The sequence below is a fragment of the Lactuca sativa genome, chromosome 8, assembly GCF_002870075.4.
Source record: "Lactuca sativa cultivar Salinas chromosome 8, Lsat_Salinas_v11, whole genome shotgun sequence".
NCBI classification, from domain to species: domain Eukaryota; kingdom Viridiplantae; phylum Streptophyta; class Magnoliopsida; order Asterales; family Asteraceae; genus Lactuca; species Lactuca sativa.
Window position 1 is genome coordinate 131659431 of NC_056630.2, and position 10349 is coordinate 131669779.

Sequence of the window (10349 nt, forward strand, 5' to 3'; positions counted from 1 at the left end):
CGCCTCCTCGAAACTGACGCACTGCAAATATGGTCTGTAACTTGCCTCTACAACCACACGTCATGAAGGCCAACTCTATCTCTGAGATCCAATCCATAACCCCAATCGGATCTTCCTTCCTAGTGAAATTCGATGGCTTGCAAGTTAGAAAATCCTTGTACTTGCATCCATTCCTCCCGACTCCATCATCTTGGTTGTTCCTCCTAATCACTAGCGAACCAGCTTGACCAACGGTCCTACTGTAGTTTCCTTCTTCTGACTGCCCATCATTTAACTCGGGCTGTTCAACAAGCATCGTAGGTTCGTCCCTATCTTGTAGCACTAATCTCCTTGTCTCCTCCGTTTGACGATCCAACATCATCTGTATCATTGTTTGCACCCCGGCCATCGTGATTGGATTAGGTGTAGCTGCTACAATAGGTACTTTCTCGATCACTTGAGGTTGAGGCTGTTGATTTCTATTTTCGTTTGCGTTCCCAACTCTACTTCGGGTTCGTGCCATTTCGATCTATACACCAAATCAGACGTTTGGTGTGTAATGACGAGAATTAAGATAGAAATGATTTTATATACAATTGAAGTATAAATCTCCTTATCTTTTTGAAAAGTTACATGCCGGTTCTAATACCGTAATTAAAAATTTAGAAATCTGAATACATAAAGTTTCCAGAACCGGTCGACAATAGACCATAGATCCGATCAAACGATAGCATCATAAGGCATCACAAATCATTTAGCACATAAAATCGTGTTAGGAATCTTCCCTAAATAAGCTAGTGCTTGTGTCTATTCAGGTGTACTTCCTAAAATATATTAGATACACTCCTCACGATCATGGCTTAGCATTATCCTTATTCCTAGTTCGCTTAAACTAATGCTCTGACACCAACTGCGACATCCCCATTTTCACGGCCAGAAAAGACCGATTTTGTTTATGCTTTATAAAAATTAGAGTACCTCTTTTAATAAAAATGTTGCAGAATTTGTTCCCAGTAAAACATGATAAATACATTATCAAAGCATTTCCGAAGAAAAGTATTTTTATTCATTTTAAAACATTTGGGATGTCAACGTCAATACAGAAACATAAGCATAAACAGAACTTACATTCATTATCACTAGTGATTTACATCTCCTTAATCTCTCAGTGTAGTGTAGCCTTATATCGACACCTGTGATACAATTAAACTGAGTGGGTCAGGTTGGGAAACCTGGTGAGTACATAGGGTTTTCAACCCACAATAATATAGTTAATTTGTTTATTCACATAATACATGTCAAACCATTAACTCGATTACCCATCCCCATTTTCTTCATTTAATATTTCCTAAAGAACTATCTTAAGGGTCATCTCCTATATCATATTCACCACTCATCTCTTTACATCGCATTTCCTACATCCCATTGATAGCAATGATTCGGGGATTACTCCCTCCATACGTGCCTAGTAAGGGTTGGGGTATCATCGCATGAATACATAGTTACAACATCGCCTGAACTCGTAATTCATAGTAAGGGTTAGAGTATCATCACATGAATACGTAGTTACAACATCGCCTGAACTCGTAATTCATCACCTACAGGTTATGAGCCTGCTAGTGTTTCCACGGGGTTGTCTAGAATAGTTCGTGGTCGCCACCTACACTCTGGCAGATGACTACATCGCCACATTGCCGGTTAAGGTTATGGTATCTCCTTTCATCTTACATCACCTATTCATCATCATCTATTTACCTAAATATCATCACCTTTCTATCATCACCTATCTCTCATCATTTTATTTCATCACACACCAACTATTTCATCTACCGATGCTTTATCCCAACATATTTGTAGATATAAAATAAATATACAGTTAAAACATGTATAAAATCATTTATCCAACATAGACAACAGGTATTCAAATAATATGCAAACATAACACGTAATTTGTATAAAATACTTCATATCTATGTGTAAGATGAAAGTAACTACGCACTTACCTGATACGGTGGTGACTTGGTACTCAGACAACACTTTGTTGTCTTAAAACAATTTCCCTCGACGAAACCTAGTATTATTACCACTAGGGTTTATTTTAATATTCACCGAGACTAATTAATAGTCTAGCTATTATTACTATTATATAGGCGTTAAGAAACACTCTTATATAACCCATAATAATAGCCCAAATAAATATTATAAGATCCTAATAACATTACTATATTGAAACATAAGCTTTACTAAAGATAGGGTAGGCGTAGCTCACTTACAACGGGTTTTTCTCAAAACCGGGCTCCACCGAAGCAGAGTTTCAGAGCCGAAGGCTCTTCTTTTCGGATCCGTCGGGCGCTTCGGGGTTTCCGCCTCGTTCTAGGGGGTTCCCTTGGCTTTTTGGGGGTTGGGGGGGTTAGAGAGAGGTTCTAGAGAGAGAAAGAAGGGATTGAAGGTGTGAGGAATAAGCTTCATCCGAGACCTCTATTTATAGGCTGCGTGGGGCATCAACACGTCGTGGTGCCTCTCACCACATCATGGTGTTGCGTAGGCTCCAAGGTTTCGCCTGGTGTGACACGTGGCATCACACACACACGATGGAAATCAACCGATTTTCAAAAATACATAACTTTCGCATACGAACTCTGTTTTTGATGTTCTTTATATCCACGCGTGGGTAAAAATAAGATCTACAACTTTCATTTCGACTCCGTCGGCTAATTCTCGACCAATCTTTAATTTAATAGTACGAGGGGATTATAATGTTAAATGACCGTAAAAAATTCGTAACTCCTTTATACGCACTCCGTTTTTGTCTGTCTTCTTACCGTTGAGCTCCTATTAATGAGATCTTCAACTTTCATTTAGGTCGCATAGGCCAAAAACCGCTCGAACTAAAATTCGAGTTTCGGGTCGTGCACTGCTATGTCAAATCTTAGAAAATTCATAACTTCCTCATACGCAGTCAGATTTTGGCGTTCTTTTTTTGTATGTTCTCGGTTTAACGTATACTACAACTTTTGTTTAGATCAATAAGGCTAAAAAGTCATCTATCGTAAATTCATTATCTACGTCTCTGGTGTCGTGCCAGTTTTGTTGTAAAACTTCGACGGGCCATAACTTCTTCGTTATAACTCGGATTTTGGCGTTCTTTGTATGTACGGAACCCTTGTAAAATATACTACCACTTGGTTAAGATTATTCCTTCTGAATAATCTTCCATCAAAAACTCATTTTTGATGCTCATTGTCTCTATATTGACTAGCCCGGATCTACGGGTGTTACATTCAGCATGTCATGGTACCGGGTCTTCCTCATCTGCCGCATACCGGGGTACCAACAAATCTCTTTCTCGGAACTTAGGGGTGATCTCCACCATGGTCTCAGTCGTTTGTAACATATCCAGGAACTCCCTCGCTAGCTGTTGCACCTCAAAAGCTGGTGCAAACTCCGCTCGAAATCTAGTCACAAAATTTGACCAAGTCATCGCCTCAATGGCCGGGGCTCCTAAGGTATAGCCAACCTCCTCCCACCAATCTTAGGCTCGATCCCTCAAACAACCCGCAACGAACCTCACCCTTGACCCCTCGGGCAGAAGCTAGTCTTCTACGCACATTCAATGTCTGTTATCCAACTACTCGCTGCAATGGGGTCCTTCGCCCTAAAGAATTATGGTGCACCACATCTTTTGAAATCCTTGAAGGAGAGAGTGTGGCCAAAGTGGCTAGCAGCCAAACTAGCCCTGAAGATCCGAAGGCGATCCTCCATCAACTCGATGATACCCTCCTTGATCAACCCAAACATCGTCGGGGTCGCATCAAGGATTCGTCTAGTAACCTTTGACGCAATGAACTCGCGTAATCCCTCATCAATTGGTTTGGTGCCCGTACCCAAACCAAATCCATATTCTGAACCCCCTGCTCAATTGCGTGTCACCATCCGTGTTGAAACATAACCACATAAACAATCGGTAAACACACGAAGAGGTTCACACTCTCAAGCTTCCTAGATTCATCGTGGACTTCGTGGTCTCGGGTATAAATCATGTGCTTCTAGTAGTATGGGCCTAATACTACCTTCCACACCTATCTATACCCTCCTTAAGGACTGCGTCGACTCCTCCAAGTCACTCATTCCTATCTAATGCTCTCATCATATTATAATGTGTCCTATGTGCAATACATATTCTAGTGACTTCCTTGGGTTCCTTTCCTCACCACTCTGTACTATCAGTTGCAGAAGGAACTCCCACTAATACCATCTAATTACCACACAAACACAATTACATAATATATTGATGGTTTACATACACAAGAAGTTTCCTATGTGCTCATGCAAACCCTAATGCTTCGATCAGGGTTTCTCTATTGTACATGCATTGTATCCAAGAATTACAAACCCTAATTTAGCATACATATTTTGAAAAATATCAAGATATACCAGATCTAGATGTTTACCTCTTCAAAAATCTTGGATCTTCTTCTTCTTGGAGCTTAGAGTCACAAGTGTAACTCCTCTAATGGCTTACAAACACCACACAAGCAAGAAGGCAATATAAGAGAGGGGAGAGGTGATAAAATTGGCCCTAGGGTTCTTTTGAAAGCAAGTGGCCGGAAATTGGATGTAGGGGTCTATATTTATACTGTAGGCTGCTAGGGTTTAAGGTAAAACCCTAATGGACAACTTAATCACCAAGTAGCCCATGGAACCTTCTGGAATAGGACCTATGGACGAAATTTTGATGGATCCCCATCATAATTTTTCCCCCCTTTGATCCATTAGGTTTCCCAACCATAAACTTAACTATCACACATTTGACAGTTTAAGCCCCTTTATTTTATTAATCTCTTTTAGCCACCAAATTAATTCCTAATAAATTTATGATTAACATTAATTAAATAATATGATTTCCCCTTTAATATATTAATCTTATAATATATTAATAAATCACAATATCCTTACTCTCTCTCTCCATAAATTACCTTGTCAAGTTGCTTTGGTGAAAGCAACTCAAAAGGACCATGCACAACCGGGTCAAGTACATACCAAATATAGTTACGGGCTTAGACACTAATCCAACAGTCTCCCACTGGGATAAGTCTGATAACTGTATCTCATATACAACTTCAAAATCGGGTTAGCAATCATAGCTCTTATACGCTGCTGTCAACTCTTATCAAAATCCTGTTCTTTAGATAAGGGATCGTATAATCCTATGTTCTAGATATCATGCTGACAATCACATGGAACATAGTCATACTTATTGTTCAGCATATTGTGCCTCGATCTCTGATTTGTTTGACATAGAACTTAGTTGAACACATCAACTTCGTCCTGACCGGGCCCAACACATAAGTCAAACCAAATCATCAAGTGGCCAGATATCACTTTTATCTTCTTAGAATAAAAGGAACAAATAAACTTTGACTCATATGCTTTTATTATTTACTAGCTAAATCATACACAACAATGCGTTTTATAACATCAACTTACTGATGCGTTTACACATTATGAATGCACAACTAACCAATAAACAATAACCATATCTCTAGGTTTAAAGATTATATGATATCATCGTCTCGCGATCACTCGTGATAAATTCCATGAAGTGATACCAACAAGTGCGGGTTTATTCCAATGCTCAAATCATAATTCATAAGCACTCATGAAATATGCAACAAACCTTTTCCATGTCTAAACCTTTTAGACAATCTACAAACAAATTCATGACAGTCTTCTTTCATATCTACTTCCAACATATGAGTGACTGTGGTCCATTTGAATAATCTTATTATGCAGGAAGTCAAAACATGCAACATTGAAACCATAGATAAATAATCAACACAAGATAGTGACTTTACTCATAAATAATACACCTTTATGTATTCATCAAATGTCAAGTACAAATTATCTATTACACGTTTCCTATCTATCCAATCCAAATTTATATCGTCCTTCAGCCCAATCCACCTTGCATGCTGCAAGTGCTTAACCCTACTCAATCCCTTTGTGAGGGGATCTGTTGGGTTATCTTCTGATGATACCCTCTTTACTACGAGGAGTCCTTCTTCTACCCGACGTCTAATGAAGGGATATTTTCTATCGATATGTCTGGACCTGCCAGGATCCCTTGGTTCCTTGGTCAAGGAAATCGCACCTTCATTATCACAGAAAATCTCCACAAGCTCCTTTATGGATGAAACAACTCCAAGGTCTCCAATGAAGTTCTTCAACCATATTTCCTCCTTCGATGCTTCACTCACCGCAATGTATTGAGATTCACACATTGAATCAGCTACAGTCTCTTGCTTGGAACTTTTCCAACTTACTGCTCCTTCGTTAAGGGTAAAGACCCAGCCAGACTGTGATCGGTAATTGTCCCGGTCTGTCTGAAAACTAGCGTCACTGTACCCTCGTACCCTTAAGTCATCACTCCCACCGAGGAATAGAAACCATTCCTTGGTCCTCCGAAGGTACTTAAGAATATTCTTAACCGCAGTCCAATGAGCTCTACCAGGGGTTCCCTGATATCTGCCGACCATGCTCAAAGCGAAGGCCACATCAGGGCGAGTACAAGTCATAACGTACATGATTGAGCCCAATTGCGGAAGCGTAAGGTACTCGACTCATTTCAGCTATTTCTACCTCTGTACTCGGGCTCAAAGTCTTACTCAGCTTGGTATTGCTTTGGATTGGCAACTCCCATTTCTTGGAATTTTCCACACTAAAACGCTTTATGTGACAACCCGATATTTCGAATCAATGTAATGACCTAAAAAGTCAAGAATTGTAACCTCTTTTGATATAATGAAATTATTGTCAAAAATAAAATGTTCAAAAGTCATTTACTGGATTTCATAAATGATAGATATCGTGTGAAGGGTTTTAGAAATATAAAGAACACTAAAATTCGAGTTATAACGAAGAAGTTATGACCAACCTAAGATTCACAGCAAAAACCGTCAATACGGTTAAACGTAAAACGAGAATTTTCAATAAAATACTTATTATCCTTATGTATCTAAATAAAAGTCATAGATATCATTAAACTGTGAACATAGAGATCGAGCGATTTCTAGCCAAAACAACCTAATTGAGAATCGAAGATCTCAACAATATTAGTACTACGGTAAAAGGTCTGACAAAAACGGACATCGGATGAAGAAGTTACGGATTTTTAACGGACTTTTCGTGTCCCGGCCTATTAAAATTATATAATTAAAAATAAAGTCAAAACTAACCAACGAAGTCTAAATGAAATTAGTAGAGAACATTCTCACCTACGCGTGGATATAAAGAACGCAAAAAACAGAGCTCGTACGCAAAAGTTATGCAATCTCGAAGTTGGAAAAATCCATTTACGCCCTACGTAAAGGATTACGCCCCGCATACCAGAGGATAGGAGCCTCGTCCCATTGGCCACATGCTCTCCCATCGGACCTCCCATCCAAAGTACGTCATGCATGACGTCCAGTACGCCCCGCGTAACTCGGAGGTACGCCCCGCGTACCGAGGGTTTCCAGCCCCTATAAAAGGGATGCGAGGGTTCCGGGTATTAGTGCTCATTTTCTCTCCTTCTCTTGCGTTTTTACCCCGTTTTGCGTGCAAGGAATATACCAAATCCCTAGTCTTCACATCCAACTTCCGAAGGAAGGTTTTACATTCCCGAGATTCCCGAGAATCTCGAGAAATCCGCTTACTCCTGTCAAAGTTCTGCCCGATTTTTGTCTCAATTACGTTTTCAAATGCTTTGTAAATGCTTTTATACACTTTTAAGGGGGGGGGGGGGATACAAGTAAACACACGATTATCCTCGTGTGAATAACATCAATCTTTTGTTATACTTTTTTTTTTTTATAATCAATCATATGTGATTTATAACTATCATACGAAAACGTTCTCATACAACATATCACGATAACACTTTGTCCTTTTGGAATAAAACATGTTGTTATATAAATATCAACCATTTTATTTATATTTTAAGTATGAATGTTCAATAATATTATTACAAACATTATACTTGCATACAAAGTCGATATTGCACTAGAGTTTATCATACAAACGATCACACATTTGGATAAACTATAATAGGTATAGTTTACTAGATATTCATGGAATTTTACATACTACAAGTACTATAACAAGTAAATACATTCATATAAAAGAACAAATGGACTTTTCATACGTAAATCTATTTAATACTAAGTTTTGTGAGGCATTCAACTTCATGTACTTTCAAGTATGCAGTTAAAGTCCTGTATTATATACCATAATCTCTTTTAGGGAAAGTGTGATACTTGTGTATAGATCTATACGGGATTGACAATCCCGCACCTAAACTGTTAGCTACAGTTAGACCGGCAGGTCTGGGGTGACAAACGTCATAACATTCCAACGCCTGAAGAACGTTGCTACAAGCAGTCTGGGTCAATAGCATGGTTGTAAAACTCACATGGAGTATTAAAAACACGTTGATTTACGGGGTTATCAAATGTCTTAGCGATTTTATACATACATACATACATACATACATCTACTATTCTAGGCATGAAAAACACTATTTCATTTTAGTTTTGGAACTTTTAAACTACCACACACTTATGGATAAATATTGGATTTCTAAAGGCAAACATTCAAAACAGTCGAGTCTTGGTAGAAGACTACTTTTATACTAGTAGGAAATATGGGATTTTCTAGGAGTTTTCATACATCTACAAACAACTTCATTCAGATTTTATACAAACATTAACACTAAATACTTATGAACTCACCAGCTTAAATGATGATCTACTCTTTCAAATCTACTTGTATTTCTCAGGGATTCAGTAATACATGTAAACTTCAGCTTTTTGGAGAAGTGATGCTAACGCGTCGGTTTTAAAACTCATTTTGACATCATAATGTAATTTGTTTTGGAAACAAGTATCGTTCAACAATGTAACTTTTAAATTATATATATGATGGTTGTGTTTACTTTCTTTACTATGTATTCAACTGTTACGATACTACATGAAGTCATCCGCCCTCGAACGATTGCGCCGTTCTGGTTTGGGGTGACAGATTGGTATCAGAGCATTGTTTATAGTGAACTAAGTATATCGAACCACATAAGATGTATAAACTATAAATGCATAGGGACTAAAACTCTATGACAAAACATTGTTGCACCTAAACCGTGTTTCATTTAACTTAAGTTATTGGGTCGAAAAAGCACAAATACATGCATACAACGATTTATTTTCATAGTTAGAACATACAAGATGTATTAAGACAGGTTGGACACTACGACTAGGCCTCAGAATATGTAATTTGATTTGGGACGAATATAGCCTGATCAACTATATTTATCCGAGATCGGACTAATGTATTTCGAGTAATGGTCGTAGTGACTAACAAGTCAACACTTACCAAAGTGACACTGGTATCAAACATACAAACTTAAATACTATAGGAGTATTTGGTAAATAGAATAGTTTAACTTACATGTTTAGATTTACATGTTTTTTTTTAATTTCTAAACAATTCTCATATTTTATTCTCGTACAGACACAATGGTTGGATTCTATCCACCCGGGGATCCCTACTACCCGAATCATGGCAATGGGGGATGGATAAAGGAGGACCCCGAAGAGGATGAGGAACCTATCGAGTTCGAGGAGGGGGATGACTCTGGGACAGACTCAGAACCAGAAGTAATCAACCCACCAGTCGCTCAACCTCCGACAGTTAGGAGAAACTTTCAGGGACCAACTCCCGTTTGGGGAAGTCACCTTCACCATTGGAGCCAACAACAAGGATTACGTCCTCCCTACGGTATGTGTCGGGACTTCTATGACGTCAGGGATGGAGGTTTAGCCGACCAGTCCTATCAATCCGAGGTTCAAGCTAACCGGATTCGTGAAGTCAATGTGGAAGTACAAGTTCACACTTCCGACATCCATAGACTGGACAGGTTGCAGGATGACGCCCAACTCCGCACCGACACATTCCAAGCACAACTGATTGCATCCCCCTCTGAGATAAGGGAACAACAAGCCGCCTTTGATAGGCGTCTTATGGAAGCAAAGCAATCAGACACGGAGCCGAGCTCCAAGCGCAACCTACGTCGCAAGTAGTACTTGCCGAAATCCCAAAATTTTGTTATAGAATAGGAACTCGGCTAAAAGTCTTACTTTTCTTTAACTTCTGTATCGGAGACCCTTAGAAGGGTCAAAATTTTCCTAACTTCAAATGTAACTCAACATATGTTTAATATATATGAAGAAATTCTTTTGTGTGTTAATTCTTTGACTACCACTCAGATTCATAAGTTTATCTATCACTATGCAAACTTTTATTACGAGTCAAGCTCTAAACCTTGGGTAGGTCAGTCA